Source organism: Pongo abelii, chromosome 17, assembly GCF_028885655.2.
Source record: "Pongo abelii isolate AG06213 chromosome 17, NHGRI_mPonAbe1-v2.0_pri, whole genome shotgun sequence".
Taxonomy (NCBI): domain Eukaryota; kingdom Metazoa; phylum Chordata; class Mammalia; order Primates; family Hominidae; genus Pongo; species Pongo abelii.
The window spans coordinates 91,266,770-91,283,632 of NC_072002.2; the positions used below are offsets into that span (position 1 = coordinate 91,266,770).

The 16,863-nt window shown below is 42.8% G+C and overlaps 1 long non-coding RNA gene across 3 annotated transcripts in view; it reads right to left on the bottom strand.

Moving 5' to 3' along the window:
• Nucleotides 1–5,639: 5,639 nt before the first annotated feature.
• Nucleotides 5,640–16,863, bottom strand: part of LOC134760310 (uncharacterized) — a 130,343-nt gene continuing 119,119 nt past the window's right edge. For all 3 annotated transcript variants that reach the window (XR_010137633.1, XR_010137632.1, XR_010137631.1), the window contains one exon: nucleotides 5,640–6,707. This is a non-coding gene — a long non-coding RNA (uncharacterized LOC134760310). The remainder of the gene's footprint in view (nucleotides 6,708–16,863) is intronic.

The following is a 16,863-nucleotide window of genomic DNA, read 5'->3' on the forward strand; positions in this document are numbered from 1 at the left end:
AATAGGGGTGCCACAGAAGGGTCTGTAAACGCCATGCTCCTTGGTTTCCTCCTTCCTACCAGGGTTAGACACATACTGGAACTCAAACATTAAAGTCCTACATTGCTTGTCTCTGAAGGCATTGCACTATACAAAAGCCAAGGTGAATGAATATTTTTCTTGATATTGGAAGCAGTTTAAAAGAAAAACATTATGTCACTTACTTAAAAAAAAATCTAAATTCCTTTGGATAACAATTCTAAGCATAAGACCACCATGTCTTCAGGAAATACCTTCTCTCGGAGACTCCTGTGTTGGCTCAGCAGAGGACGGAAGGGAAAGGGAAGGAAATCCACGGTGAATAGAAAATCATTACCACCTTCTTTAAAGTAGGAAATGCCTCTGGTAAATTTAAAACACACTTCTCTTTCCTCCCCGAACACGGATTTGCATATGTCTTCCCAGGAGCTCTTCTCTCTTAGACTGGGTTCTTCCAAATTCAGACTCTCAGACAGGACTTAGGATCCCAGGAAGCAAGGGAGGGAGGAGAGGAGTGAGGGAGGGAGGGAAAGGCAGCCAGTGGCACATGAACAAGGAGGTGACCCCTCCTGGGGCCCCTCTGAGCTGACCATGGAGGGAAGGCCCACACACTTGGGCTGGTATCTAACAACTCCCAACCTCGGGTTGAGGGCTGCTCCTAGAGCCTTACTCCTTTGCATCTCCAACCTCTCCATGCTAGGCCAGAGAACCCCCTAGAGGAGAGATCCTGTGCAGTGGGTGGGGTCTGGCTGTGGGTACCCCAGAGGTGGGCCAGGTGGTGGGGAGCAGGCACACAGCGTCTGCAGTGCCCACTTCCCCGACAAGTGGACTCCCCATCCCTGCTGAGTTGTCCAGGGAATCGCCCTTCACACTCCTCCCTCGGTGAGTCCCTACACTCAGCGTGTCATCAGCTTCTGTCTTCCAGCTGCTTCTCCTTTTCCATCACCATTACAGGCCCAAAGCATCTCCTCATCTATATCACAATAATTTCCTCCTGTCTTCCAAACCTCACACCTTCCCTTTCCCCATCACATTTATACCATGGGTGCATCTTTCTTAAACATGTTTCATATCTGTTTTCTCAAAAGTACACATCCAAACCCCTCCACCTGCCTTTAAGACCCTCCTGGAGTTGGATCCACATCAACAGCCAGCTTTCCCCCACTCCTCCTGCTCAGCACCCACATTCACCAGGCCAGGCACCTCCTGCAAAGGCCAGACACACATGGATGTCTTGACTCATTCTCGACCCCACTGTGGGAACCATGACTCTGCTCTTTCTTCTTCTGTATGGTCTTTCTTCTTCTGTATGGCCTTGTGTAAATTAACTGGAGACACTAAGATGCACAGAATTGTATCTGCAAAATAGGCAAGCTCTGCAGTGTGACAAAAACACTGAAACAAGGTTCTACGCAAGCAGTGCAGGGCTACCCAAGGGGTAGCAGGGCTCTGGAAGCCCTGGTCCCTTCTCTGAACTTGGCCACCCCACAGCCACAGAAATAGCCTTTTCCTCTCAACTTGGAAAAATCCCGCCAATCTTATTCCTCCAATAAGCCGTTCCTCCCTCATACTAAATCAAGCTCACACTGACCTCGGACTTCTCTAAGTTCTTGTTTTACTCATGGTCAGTAAGGCATTTAACTTTCCTTTTGCAATTTCATGGGTGTTGGCTTGTTCTTTGTTCATCAACTCACTCCCCAAAGAGCCTGTGTCTGGTACGTGGTGTGCCTCCCCACAGACTCCAGTGGAGTGCCCTATGGAGGGGCCTCAGTTAAGCTGGGCTGAGGGGCTGGTTGAAGTGGGCCCGCTCTTGCATTGCTCTTTGGCTTTGTTTCTTTAAAGGGCCTAAGAAGTGTCTGCTAACCTCCAATATTAACCTTCTGAAGTAACAGAACTGGGGCTTATTCTAATATTCCTATGACTGGGGAAGTCTATGATGGTAACAGCTACTTCTTGACTCACTGATCTTTTGCAAATTATAGGGAAATCACTTTCCAAGACACTTTAAAAAGAAACAAGAAAAAAAAGTTCTGCTAGGTGGAATGTGCACTTTGACACCACAATTCAGCACCCAAAAGTAGACATGTAAGAGATGTTGATGTCTGCAGGTCTTGGCGGAGGATGTCAGAGGATAAATCATGAGCAAACAGGAGCTTTCTTGGAACTCTGTTGGATCAACAGTTCACAGAGAGGGGGTTGCCCAGGGCTTCTACAGACTCTCCATAGACACCACATGAAGACCAGCCTCAGAGGGGCTGCCCGTGCCGGCGCCTAACAGGAGAAGAGCTACAGAGGTAGAGGCAAGTGCAGAGTCCTCCTCTGCACCACACGTGTGAGGCTGAAGACTGGTAGTTGCACTGATTCTCTTGTGAACTGACCCTCATGGTTTAGGACCCAGGTGGCAACCCAGGGCCCATGGACCGAGTGTGGTCAGCCATGCTTTGTTTCATCTTTTAGTTCAAATGTGTAGACATTGTTCAAACATTGCTAGACTTCTCTTAAATACTCATACTTGACTTCTCTCAAAAGCTCGGCAGAGGGTACGGCTTGGAAACACACTCTGGAGCCAGACGGCCTGGGGTGACATCCCAGGGCGACCAAACCCTAGATGTGCAATTTCAGGTGACTTCCTCAGGCTGTCTATGCTTGCCTTACAGACAGCACGAAGATCATAAAAATACTTACCTTACAGTGTTGCTGTGTCCAGCCGATGAATTCATATGCATAAAGGACGTAGAACAGGACCTAGGGCATAAAAAGCCTCATCTATGTGTGAGCTACAATTTATTATATTTTTTTCTGACAAGGTAGATGAACTTTCCTACTTGGGAAACATTTTTAAAGCCCCAGATTCTGCCTCCTTTAGATGAACCGTGTTCTTTCCTCCCCAACACGGTGTCTACCACTCTTGCCATACCCAGCCAGGGCCACCTATCAGCGTTTCTCTCCCAACCATTGTAGGCCATGGAATATGCTACTCCGAACGTTATAGGTGAGACTGAAGGTGACTGGTAGGAATATCACACCAGGTATTGGTCAGCAACCCAGTGGGTTAAAGAACAAGGCGTGGTGGAAATGGAGGTGACGGGGTGGTGACATGAGCTAGTGCAGACACAGGCAGGGAGGAGGCAGAGCCTGGCAGAGAGAGAGGCAGGCGGTAGCAAAGGTCAGGGAGAAAGGCAACCTGAGCCTTTGCGATATCATCCCAGGCTGGATAGAGAAGGCAGCAGGCGGTAGAAACGTAGGTAGCCGAGCCAGTTCAGAGATCCAAGAATCAGGAAGAGGAGGCACCAAGAGAGAGAAAGGCCAGCCCACGGGCAACCCGGCACCAGGCAATGACGCACAAGGCCCACAACTCAGCCCCGAAGACACGTAGGAGTAAATCACCAGGAGAAGGTCAGGCCCCAGTGTTTTGACCACTGATCACAGAGCAGGGACAGCCTGCCATCCCCCTGGTTTTATGGTCCCTCCTCCCGGGATAAGCTGGCCGAGAGCGAAGGCCAGAGGAGGCCACCACCCCGATACAGGCTGTGGGCTGGGGCCGCAGACTCAGGACTGAGGTTTATAAAGATTTATAAAAGCGTGCCTACCTAGCAGACACCACACAGATTAATTCAGGCATCTAAGCGATTTCTTAATCAGCCACAAACAATTCCCACGTCTGAAGCACTTATTTCTTCTGAAACACAGCAACAATTCCAGCCAATGCATTTTTTTTTTCTAAATGGAACAATGAGCAAATACAATTGCTATTCAAGTCCTGGGGCTAAATAGTGGTTACCAAAATAATTGACCCTACTTAGAACACATAAGAAAGTCATAGAAATTGCAGGCGATTTTGTGTTCAGTGGAAAAGCAGGATTCCTATTCCCCCTGACTTTTGGTTTCACCCACACTCCATGAAGTTTCTAACTAGGTGAAGGAGGATAAAGTCTCTCCAATAAAACTTTTCTAATTGAAAATCATTACCAAACTGCTTTCTTCTAAGATAAACGGGCTCCTGTGCTAAGATGTCCTGCCCCTTCTTCAATCACGTCTTTCTGCAGCGTCGCTGCCAGGGCCAGGTCAAAGGAGAACAACAATGGTGGATTTGACTTCAAGGACCCACTTACAATTCCCTCTCTGACAAAAATAACTTCTTTCATGGGGAATTTGAGAATCTGAAAATTGGTGAGCCTTCTCTGTGGGAGACCAGCACAAAGCGAGGGTATCTCATGAAGGCCCTTTCTTCTAAGGGCCATAAAACCCAAGAAACACCTTTGGATGTTTCTGCCCCCACCTTAGAGCTGTTCTTTAGGCAATCACAAGAAAAGGACTTTGTCTCCGAGAACAAGGCATCTCTCCTTCCGTATCTATTGGATTTGGCCCCTGCACACACCTGTCAGGATGTTGACAATATTTCCAGTGAGGCGTTTTCCTAATACATTCCCTCCCCTGGAAGGAACCCTCTCCTTGACATCTGTGACAGCCCCATAGGTGAATTATTTTGTGAAACAGGGCCTTCAACGTGAAGCTTTCACTCTGATCCTGACCTCACTTAATTGTCTATGTCTTCAAACGTCCAGGTTGCATTGGGGCCACAGTGGCACGTGAAGGCCCCCCGTGGGCAGCTGGGGCGGCAGGTTATTCTGAAAGCTGTGTACTTTCCACAAGTTCCTTTGCCTCCTGGGAACTAAATTCAAGATGATGGTGAGCAATTCAAACCCCCAGACAATTTGGATCTTGGCAGCCTCAGCAGTGAGTTCTTTACCTGGTAATTTAATGGCAATTTTCTATCCCCTAGAGAAGCCTGGCTGTGGATGGAGGCACAAGTCTGTACCTAGCCCATGGCCCACCTGACATGAGAGAAAATAAGCACTTCTGGTCACCTGCTGTTATCACCTTCTAGTCCACTGACTGTGTTGACTTCCCCCGGGCCCTGTGCCAGCTCACCCGTGTCCCCTGGAATTCTTAATGCTGAAATTCACCAGAGCCTTGTCCTTACTGCTCTGGTATCTACTCTACCCTCTTGGCCTTCCAATCCCATCTCAATGGGTTTAAATGCCATCTAAAGGCCAGTGACTTCCAAATCTCTCTAGCCCAGACATTTCTCCTGAATTCTAGGTTAATTTAGCCCATTGCCTACCCTCCATGGCCATTGGAATATCTAATTGATTTGCAAGCTGAAGGTGTCCAGCCTGAACCTGCTCCTCACACAGACTTTCCTAAGTTGAAAGAAATTCAATTATTTAAGTTGCACAGGGAAAAAAATAATAACCCGTGCATAATCTTTGGCTCCTGTCTTTCTCTTGCCCTTCTTTAAATCCGCAAACAAATCAGGTTGACTCTGTTTCAACGTGTATCCAAGGATCCAATCCCATCTCACCGTCTACCCTTCCAACACCCTGGGTGCATCTCCAGCCCTCTCTCCAGGCTTGCTGCTGTTGCCTTCTCACTGCCTTCCCTGCTTGCATGTTCGTCCCCATCCCCAGTCTAGATTCAGCACAACAGGTGGTTAAAGGGACCCTCTTAATACCTATTTCACTCCACAGCTCTACTCCGTTCAAAACCTTCCAATGGCTTCCCATTTCATTCAGGAAAAAAAAAAACAAAAAATCCAAAATCTTCACAATGACAAAAAAAAAAAAAAAAGAAAAGAAAAAGAAAAGCCCTGCTTGCTATGAACTCCCATCACTTTCTAGGCCATCTTCCGTCCCTCTGCCCTCTCTCCCCGAGCTCCCTCCACATCAGGATCCTTGGGTCCTAGGACACATCAAGGACACTCCTGCTGGGGCGTCTGGGCTGGTTCTTCCTGCTGCCTGGAAGGCCCCTCCTTTCTCTATCCCCAACTAGATACTCATGTGCTCACCTCCCTTTCCTCCTTCAAGTTTCTCTGCATCAGTTAGCACCTCACAGAGACGTCTATGACCATCCTGCTGTCAACGTGCTGTAACACTCCTCAGCCCCTTTCCTGACTCAATTTCCTATCTCCATTGACCCAACACCTTCTGACACTCTATAGCATATGTATTTATGGCCTTTATTATTCACCAGCTGTCTCCCTCAGCGAGAATACAAGTGGCCCCATGTCCTTCTTATGTAGGGATACGTCCCAGGCACCCAGAAGATGTGATACCAAGTGGGTGGTTATCAGAGGTTTGTTAACTGAGTTAACATTTTTCATTCTTTTTTCACTCGTAAGTTCAGGTAAACTTGTGTTCTAGGGGTTTGTTGCACAGATTATTTGGTCACCCAGACGTTAAGCCTAGAACCCATTCATTACTTTCCTAATTTCTTAATTTCTTGCTTATGCCTACCACACTGCTAAAAATGAACTCGACGGTTTGTGTCCAAAGCCTCACTTCAATATTTTCAAAAGTATGACTTCTGTTGTTTATTTTCTAACAAGAGGATGGGAGGCAGTTTATTTGTGTCAGAGAGGATAGGCCCCAGTGTGTGTTGTTCCCCTCTTTGTGTCCATGTGTTTTCATCATTGAGCTCCCACTTATAGGTAAGAACATGCAGTATTTGGTTTTCTGTTCCTGCATTAGTTTGTTAAGGATAATAGCTTCTAGCTCCATTCATGTTCCCGCAAAGTACATGATCTTGTTCTTTTTTATGGCTGCATAGTATTTCATGGTGTATATGTACCACATTTTCTTTATCATTCTTTACATGTTCACTTCTCCATCCACCTTGGTCTGTGAGCCCTGTGAGGAAAGAAAGGGGGTCTTAAACTGTGTCTCTGCCTTTAGTAAAGGGGGTAGTTCAGAGCAGGCAGTCAGAGTTTGATAAATAAGTGAACAAATAAACAAAGAAACTAACATGCACATGCTATCTCCAGCACTGACATCATCCTCTTCTTCTCTTACATACAGAAACTATTCTGCCTCTCATCCTCTCATTTCAAAAGAACAACAAAAGTCATACATTTTTAAAATATTGAACTGAGGTTTTGGACACAAACGTTGAATCCATTTTTAGTACTGTGATAAGTACGAGCAGGGAATGAAAAATAGACCACTACACTGGAGTTCTACCATAGGGTCTTACTTTTTGGTGGTTTGCTATTTTGCAATGTGTTATGTGTTTTGGGCTGAACTGTGTCTCTCTCAAAATTCTTATGTTGACATCCTAATTCCTGCTACCTCAGAACACAATTGTATTCGGAGATAGGGCCTTCAAAGATATAAGTTAAAATGGGCCCACTTCAAGAGAAACCAACCCTACTGACGCCTTGACCTCAGACTTCCAGCCTCTTAAACTGAGAGAGAGTAAATTTCTGTTGTATAGGCCACCTAGTCTATGGTATTTGGTTATGACAGCCCTGACAAATGATACACAGCGGTGATCCCAGCAGAGCATGAGATTTCAAAAATCACACCTTCAATTATTGATTGTTCAGAAATCAGAAGGGTTCCCTTTTTCCTTTCTGGTGATACCGTCACGAAGAAGACAGATTGACGCCAATAAAGGACATCTCATCATGCCAAACCCTGGTAAAAGTTCCAAACATGGAGGCTATTTCCATTCTACAGCAGATCATTTGTTTCAGTCATCATTTCTACCATAAAATGGTTTCATCATAAGTGGCCATTTCTCCTCATAATTAATCAATCATTAGATAATATTTTGCACTGTACTGAGTTCTAAATTTTATTTATTTATTCTTTCATTCATTACTTATTTACTTTTCATAGAGAAGCCTAGGACACTTTTTGAGTTAAATTCCTGACCTTTATATGACCCTTGCCAACTATTCAAACACAAGAGGCCATTTAAAAAAATTATTATGAGTCAATTTAACAGAAATCCAAAACATATCTTCTTTTTTTGTCCTAGCCACTGAAGAAATATCAGAATGACATATATAAATTGAAAATCATTTCCCACTTGCAAGCATATCTTAAATTGATATGGCCAAGAATATTCCTTGTAATTGTTAAATTAGTTTAGATATTCTTGATGTATTGTTCTTTGCATGAAAATCACTCATCATTCTTCTTTGGTTATTTGCCTTTTTTTGCAGGAAGAGAGAAAGTTCCACAGGACACTCCAAAGAACGTCTTCAGCAGATGGGGTCTAAAGCATCTCACCACTTTCTGGCTGGTCTCACAACTCAGGTTTCCTCTTACTGCAGCAAACACTTCACACCCAAAGCACAACATTAAGATTTGCTACTAGAGTCTTAAAGTACCAGAGACAGAATGAATTTTCCTTGAAGGAAAATCAAGATAAATAATTATGCTTTTTGTGGGTAGACCTCCTACAAAACCTCCTCAAAGGCCCAATATCTGCAGCTTCCCCCACTGGCAGGCATGCAGGTATATGAAGCAGCGTTGACTAAATGTCAAGGCAACCCGCAAACATTGTAAAAACCTAATAAATCATCTCCTGATTAATTGTAGCTGAGAGCACAGAATCATATTAGGCTCAGCTTAAATGTTAGAAGGAAACTAGAATGATTCAAAAGAAACCCAGCTCTACAGATTGTTTCCCATTTAAAAACTATGTTATCAAAGACTGTATTCTAAATACCTTTCAAAAGAAACCCAGCTCTACAGATTGTTTCCCATTTAAAAACTATGTTATCAAAGACTGTATTCTAAATACCTTTTTTCGTGGCTGCATCAGTTCAATAAATGCTAACCAATCTCAAGTGGTCTGCTGCCGTACTCCATGACATAAGGGTTAAAACATAAAAGTCACATTTCCAAAATTCTCTGTTGGTTAAGCTTACCTAAAGAGTATCTATTATTTTTTGAAATAGGCCATGGGTTTATATTTTTTAAACAATTTGATTCTGAGAGATTTTTATTTATTGAATTAAATGAAGTTTACATCAAATGTTTCATGCAAGTCATAATTAAATTTGTTTCCTCTTTTGTACTCCAAAGCACTTTTGCATGAGCTATTAGTATCTTAATCATGTATCTTTATGGGGGATGTTTGGTTATCGAACCCCAGTGGGACCAGAGCAGTGGTTTACAAGCCAGCAATGCCTCTGATTGGCACTTCTACCACACCAACTGTCAAATGTTTAGAATTTCATCCCTGTATATACACACACAATACACATAATATAATTACTTCTTTCTTATGAGGAATTTTATTTATTGAATTGCAATTTCATTGTCTACCTCAAAGAGCATATTTGTGTTTGTTGGATTCATTTACCCATAGAACTAGACTTCTCATGGATGGTCTGGCAGCCAGCAGTAGTTTTCTGGCTACAATGGTAGACATGTCACATCTCCAGATGAGGGGTATAAGAATTATGCCAAAGGGTACCATCTCCACACTCTGTACTGAGATAGATTATGCTCTAGGCCATTAGGTAGTGGTATGGCAGAGTTCTTTTGTGAACTGGGAACCCTAGTGAAAGCAGAGTTATCAAGTATATCAAATTAAAGAGTAGTATTTTTACTTCAAACCAGGTGAGTTTTGACAGAAAGGCCTTGACAGCAAGTGGACCAAGCTTTATTATGGAATTAAAGATGAGCAAAGAATCTATGATGTTTTCACATCCTCTTGGCCTTCTAACACTCAAGAGTAATTTAACCAAAGGAGTTTCCAAATCCTGAGGGATATTCTTGCAATTAAGGGGGTAGGAGAGGAATGGACACCTAATTTTGACATCTAATTACTTGGGGCATGAGGACACACTGTGAAACCCATACTGTATGCCTCTGGGGAAAGGGGGTTATTTCACTGTAAATAATAAGTTTATGGTTTCCTGCAAAGCAACCCTGAAAGTTCCAACTAACTAAATTCTCATGCTTACTTCAAAAACTAATGCTGTCCCATTTCTTTTCTTTTTCATAGACTTTTTTCTATTACCCTGATTCTTCACAATATAATATAAATATGGATATATATTTACATGTAGTTCAAGAAGAATTGTAAACATCCTTCGTATTAATTACATATTTAGTGGTATTCTTAGAGTCTATGAATCCCTGCTTAGATTCTTAGTTTTTTTTTAATTGGATTTCACTGGCAATCTACCCGTTCTTTAATTCAAATCCCATCTCTTCTCCACACCCAACCACATAGGCTTTAGCATTATCATGTAAATGTTAGACATTTTCCTTAAGCACAGTTCTAAAGGGCTTCAATAGAATCACACTATCCAGATTGCATAGTTCTGGTAAGCAATGTTCACCTTCAGAAAGGAAGAAGTCCCCGAATTTTAAAGTTTATCAAGTCAGGGTAGAAGTTATTGCTTCATAAAAGCAGAATAGAACTGTCATTATCAATGGAACATTTCACTCAGGTTTAATTATAGAGCAATAATTCAAATGTTTATTTGAAGAAAAAGATGGATAATAGTAAACTTTATAATCCACTAGCTGTTAAAATCTAATTGTCATTTGACTGTCTTGCCTTATAGTACATATTGCGATGGAAATTTTATGAATATTGCTAAAATAGTTCAAAATAAAATGTAGAACTACATTAGATTATCCAAGTGCTCTTTTATTGGAAATTGTGAGCAGTGCAAAAGTGACTTGTTATTATAATGTTTATGAAAGAGAAAAATAGTTATTAATAATTGATGTTCATTCAGCCCTTATACTGTGCCTAGCACTGTTCTAAACACTTGAAATTTATTATTTTGTTAAACCCTCTTAAGAATCGTATAAGGTAGGTGTTCTTTTTATTCCCTTTTCATAGTTAATGAGAAAAGGAACAGAACAGGTATAACTTGCCCAAGCTCACATAGCAGGAAAGTGATGGGAAAATGACTTAGACTCAGGCTGTTTAATCCCATATCTTGCATTCTAACCACTGCATGACATTTCATCAGAAACCACCTGAGCACAGGAGGCACTGTCTGTGAGCCTGTGCTGAGATCTAGAAGCCAGCAATCCTCGTTTTCCTTTCTCTGACTCCAAATCAGGTACTTCAGCATAGGTTCTTCCAACCAGTAGTGGAAGGGAGAAAAAAACCTTCTCCTTGGTAAAACAATATACGATATGTTTTATCTCTCAAAAATATTGCACTCTATCAGCAAAATAGATTCAAAAATAAGAGTTTGCATAAGTAGTACATAAAACAATGAGGATTCTACATCATGTCTTTTTTTATTGATTTATTAATTATATGTTTTGTTTTTATGAGAATGTTTTAATGAGAACTCTGGACGTGGTAGAAACAGAAGCTACTTTTCTGAGTATCAGTGACTTGATCAATCAGTTTATGATACTGACAAAGAAATAAGAATGACATTATTAAATGTAGGTTGGCCAATGAAAGTGTAGTCATACATATAGAAATTGGGTGAGCAAGGCTTTAACCATACAATTTATAGGAGCACCTTGATAGCATTGATCTTTTATACTTATACTGAATTAATATTATTCTAGTCTCAGACAATAAGCCAAAGTGCTCGAAGTTTCTCAGAACAGTTTAGAAGCATCCTTTAGTTAACCTGCATTGGCTATTGGTTACGGTTATCAGCAAATGGACAGAGAATGACCAAGTCATAGATTACCTTTCAAAGAGTCAAATCTGTGAGTTCTACCCTAAATCAGCACCAAGGGATGCCAAAAACAAAAGCATTAATATCGATACTTTGTGCCCACAAACATCAAGTATTTATTGACCATACACACTGCATGCCAATAACCTCTACAAGTATTTACTGATTTAATGTTCACATCAGTCCTGCAAGGAAGATACCACTACCCCCCACTGTGCAGATTTATACACGCCTTTATTCAACAACTTTTCCTTCCTTCACAAGCATCATGCAGTTATGTCACTTGCACAGGGTCACACAGTTCTGTAGGCAGCATACTTCTTTAAACCCAGTCAGAGAGACTCTCCAACTAGCACTATTTCTGGTACATGTGTGGTTTCTAGATTTTGCATAGCCCAGACCCCATGGCCTCAGTTACGGAAACAAAGAACTTCCTTCTATTGGCTCCTTAACTCCAATAGAAGGAGGTGTATTTTTTCATTCCCATACTACTATAAAGAACTACCTGAGACTGGGTAATTTATTAGGAAAAGAGGTTTAATTGACTCACAGCTCAGCAGGCTGTACAGGAAACACGGCTGGGAGGCCTTAGGAAACTTACAATCATGGCAGAAGGGTGAAGAGAAATAAGTCACCTTCTTCACATGGTGGCAGGAGAGAGAAAGAGAGCAAAAGTGGAGGTGCCACACTCTTTTAAACAACCAGATCTCATGAGAACTCACCTGCTATAACCAGAACAGCAAGAAAGAAATCCATTCCCATGATCTGATCACCTCCCACTAGGTCCCTCCTCAACATTGGGGATTACAATTCAACATGAAATGTGGGGGGACACAGAGCCAAACCATGTCAGGAGGCATAGATGAATAATTAGCAGACAGGAAGTGTGTACAATGTCCTTCAGCACACAAGCCATGACACAGCAGGATGGCTTGTCCATACTTCTCCATCCATACCTTCTAGGTGTCCCTTGGTGACTTCCCTGCATTCACCTGCCCCTTGCTTGAAGGAAGTACCCCAGGCGCATGGACAGAAGTGCATCACACTCAGGGAGGGTCCAGCAGACCACTGAGAGCAGTGGTGCTGAGCAGCCACTCATTCTTTCATTGAACAGATTTCACTGAGTCCTGTATGGGTTGGGATGAGCAAGACTCTGCTGTCAAAACTAAGCCCTTACGAATCTTCACAGGTTTAAATAAAGTGGAGGTTTGTTTTTTGCTTATGTCACAGTCCAGCATGACTCAGGCAGCTCCCACTGGAATCTCCTTCCATCCTCTCCACTTGTGGTGCTGCCGCCTCACCTACCTGGCCTCCGTGATCACAGTGGAAAGCTGGACAGAGGAGGAGAGTGGAGCAGAGGATTCTTTGGCCAAGCTAGAAGTAGTGTCTGTAACTTCTACCCACACTCCATTGACTAAAGCTGATAACCTAGTCCCAACCTAACTACAAATGCAGCGAGAAAATGTATTCCTCCTATGTTCTCTAAATGGGAAACCTATTTGATGAGCGTGTGGTCCACCTGTGATACATGTCTACCGCTTGACTGCAGTGTAACTGGGAATATTATAGCCCCCTACATCCAGGCCCCTATAGCCTACAGGGAAGTCAAGCAGTGACAGGCAGTGACAGCTCAGTACAATAAATGCTCTTATGAGAAAGGTGTTTTAGGGGCAACTCCACCACACCTTGAGGGTCCAGGAAGGCTTTCTGGAGGAAAAGATATTTATCTAGAGACCCAAAACATAAAGAGGAGTTAGCAAGGCCAGAGAGAAGGAAAGATTTTCCAAGAAGAAAGTGCCTGTAGCCAAGGTCAGAAATGAGAACACCTGGGTGGTGCTCACAACCAAGAAAATGTCAGTGTGGCTTGAGCACAGCCCCGGGGAGAGTTTTACAAGATACTGGCAGAGGCTTGATTGATGTGAGATGCTAGTGGAAGCATTTAAAATTATTTACATGGGCCTGCAAAGTGTTAGTCTTCAGTACCAGAACTGTAGACACTGCATATGTACAATTGGATCAAGGGTCCTTTGTTTAATTAGATCTGAAGCTCCTCATATATTTTTCCTTTGAATAAAAGTCCATTTTTAGCTTCAAGTGTAATGGCTCCTTCCAGGCAATTTCAAACTTCCTTGTAAAATACTTTGGAAAAATGTGTTGACAATTTCCTCTTCTGATGATATGACCGTCTGGGACTCTGATCTCAAGTGTGACAAATCGGCCCACTCTGATGAGACTTGAGCATGGTTTCCTGATGGTTATGGATGAAGGAGCTATAGCTCATACACAAAGCAGTTTCCAGCCACAGCTCTGCACTTCGTTCTCTGAAGGAACAAAGGATGGCACAATAGCTTTGGATCAACTCTGCAAAGCTACTGGTAAAGGCTTCAGCAATGTAATAATTTTACTTGTGAAATCAAAATATATGAATATTTGATTTGCTTTGCTTCTGCAAATGTACCTTCAAGAACTTCATGTTCTCCAGTTGGGTGGGCCACAGTGAAGCACGTCTTTGAGCCCCACAATCAGTCAGTGGCTCAATGTATTTGTCAATGCCCTAAGTGTTGTTTCTCTCAAGATATGGCAAAGGCCCCTGAGCACACATCCATCAGGAAACAGGTTGACCAACATCAAACTCTTCAATATAACCCCAACAGCCAAGTTAAAGGTAGCATTTACTCCCACTCCTAAGTGAAGCTGCCTTTACGTGGGTACCAGAAGCATCTGAAGGCAGGGCTTCACTGCTCACTGGCTGCTGTTTTCTGAGTGAAAGGACCCATCCTCACCAATAAAAGTGTGCTGGCAATGAGCACAATTTCAAACTGGCCTTAATTGTCCCTGTATTCACTTCTATGAGGGTCAGTGGAAACCCCAAGACAAGCTGGAAAGGGCCCATCCCAGAAGATTACCTACTTCCAGAGGCACACACCTCCTGGGATGTTTCTAAGCTGATCGATTCTTCCTAAGCCATGTCATCCTAGAGTAAAATATGGGCACTTAGTAGGAGTAAGAGGAAAGAACCCCTCAAGGTTTCTCATAATTCATCTATGGGAGGATCCCAGGCTGTCCTCAAGAACAAATGTTTTCTACATTTTAAAATAAAGAGTGTAATTGGATTGTTTGTAACTCAGAGGATAAATGCTGGCTGGAGGGGACAGATACCCCATTATCCATGATGCACTTATTTCACATTGCATGCCTGTATCAAAACATCTCATGTACTGGCCGGGCACAATGGCTCACACCTGTAATCCCAGCACTTTGGGAGGCTGAGGCAGGTGGATTACTTGAGGTCAGGAGTTCAAGACCAGCCTGGCCAACATGGTGAAACCCCATCTCTACTAAAAATACATAAATTAACCAGGTGTGGTGGCCAGTGCCTGTAATCTCAGCTACTCGGGAGGCTGAGGCAGGAGAATCGCTTGAACCCCAGAGGCGGAGGTTGCAGTGAGCCGACATGGCATTCCAGCCTGGGTGACAAAGGGACATTTTGTCTTAAAAAAAAAGAAAAGAAAAAGAAAAACAAACAACAACAAAAAAATCTCATGTACCCTATAAATATATACACATACTATGTATGCACAAAAATTTTAAAAATAATAATAATAAATAATAACTCTTTTCAAGATTCATCAATTTCCAAGAGTTCTGCAGCTTTGAAATCTGTGGAGGTGTCTTGCAGTGCTCTCAATAGCCACCGTGAACCTGTCTTCCTCTGGGCATCATAATTTCCCCTAGGACTCAGCCCTGCCCTCCTCAGCTCTGCATCACTGAGCCCCACTGCCTGTGGTTGGGCTGTCACCACAGGAGCTGTGGGGAAGGCTCATCCCTTGCCCCTTGGATCTAAGTGGCTAAGAAACACTGGTTCCCTGACTCTCAATGGGTTGGAGCCATGCAGTGTTCCATGTGGGAGTTGGGAGAATGCCTCTGCCTCATTTGTAACATGGTGTGATATGATTAGGCTGTGTCCCCACCTAAATCTCATCTTGAATTGTAGCTCCCATCATGCCCACATGTCATGGGAGGGACTTGGCGGGAGGTAATTGAATCATGGGGGGTGGGTCTTTCCCATGTTGTTCTCGTTATAGTGAATAAGTCTTATGAGATCCGATGGTTTTATAAAGAGCAGTTCCCCTGCACACGCTCTCTTGCCTGCCGCCACATAAGACATGTCTTTGCTTCTCCTTCACCTTCTGCCATGATTGTGAAGCCTCCTCAGCCATGTGGAGCTGTGAATCCATTAAACCTTTTTTCCTTATAAATTACCCAGTCTCGGGTATGTCTTTATTAGCAGCATGAGAAGAGATTAATACATGGTGTCAAAAAATTCTTCCCCTCAGGTAAATTATTACATTCTTACACATTCTTGCACTTAAAAGTATTTTAATGTAATAACTTTCTTGAATTTTATTAGAAGGATCCTACCCTACTTCAAGCTCAGAAACAAGTGCATGGAAGATGGCAGATAAACCCGAGTCACAGACACACATCTGTGTTCAAATGCTATCTTGTGTCTGATGACACCAATCCAATGTATGTACCTGACTCCTCCTTCGGAAAGCGTTGGGATGGACCATAAGCCAGCCATCCTGCTGTGTAGTTATATTGAAATCCAACATGGAAAACTGCTCAGATTCCCTCACATAAAAACATGTCAGTTTCCTGAATCTTAGGTCTACATTGGCACTCTGTCTACTTAGGCAATCGGAACCTTAGGACTAAAGCTGGATTTCTCAGATCCAGCTTTAAAGCATATTCCACTATTTAGAAAGGGTAATTACTTTACAGCAGTCGATGGTATACACCATAAGAGCAAAAGGAAAATGCAGAAAGCAAACTCAGTATCCAGCTTCACTGATAAGTCTTATGGGAAAGAGTCTCTCAGACTGAAGATGAGAGCTCATATGCAAGCACAACTCTTCGCAGCAATTAGCAGGACAGTGGGTGACTCCAAGTGCAGCCTCTCTTGGCCAGAGCCCACAGAGGAAGTCTGTGTTTCAGCATCTGTTTCCTTTGCCTTTTTTCCCCCTCTTCATCTCAGCCTCCTTCCTTCCCCACAGATGTCCACCCTCAGTAGGAATCAGCAAACAACCCGTAGTAGGTATTTGTCTCTAGGGGTGCTGACACTTTTTGCTGAATTCAATTTTACTTTCATTTACTGCCTTAACTTAATGTGTATTTTAATTTTTTATTTTTATTTCTGTGGAATGAAACAAATTTCTTTTTCTGCTATCGGTAAAAGAAATGCTAGGAATCTGTAAATAAGTAGATAAATATTTGTTGGGAAACGAATTCCTGCAGTAAGTTTGGATTTCTTTTGAGGGAAGCTAATGGTCTTGCATTTCAGGACCAGCAGACATGGGTTCAGGTCTCAGCTCTCATTA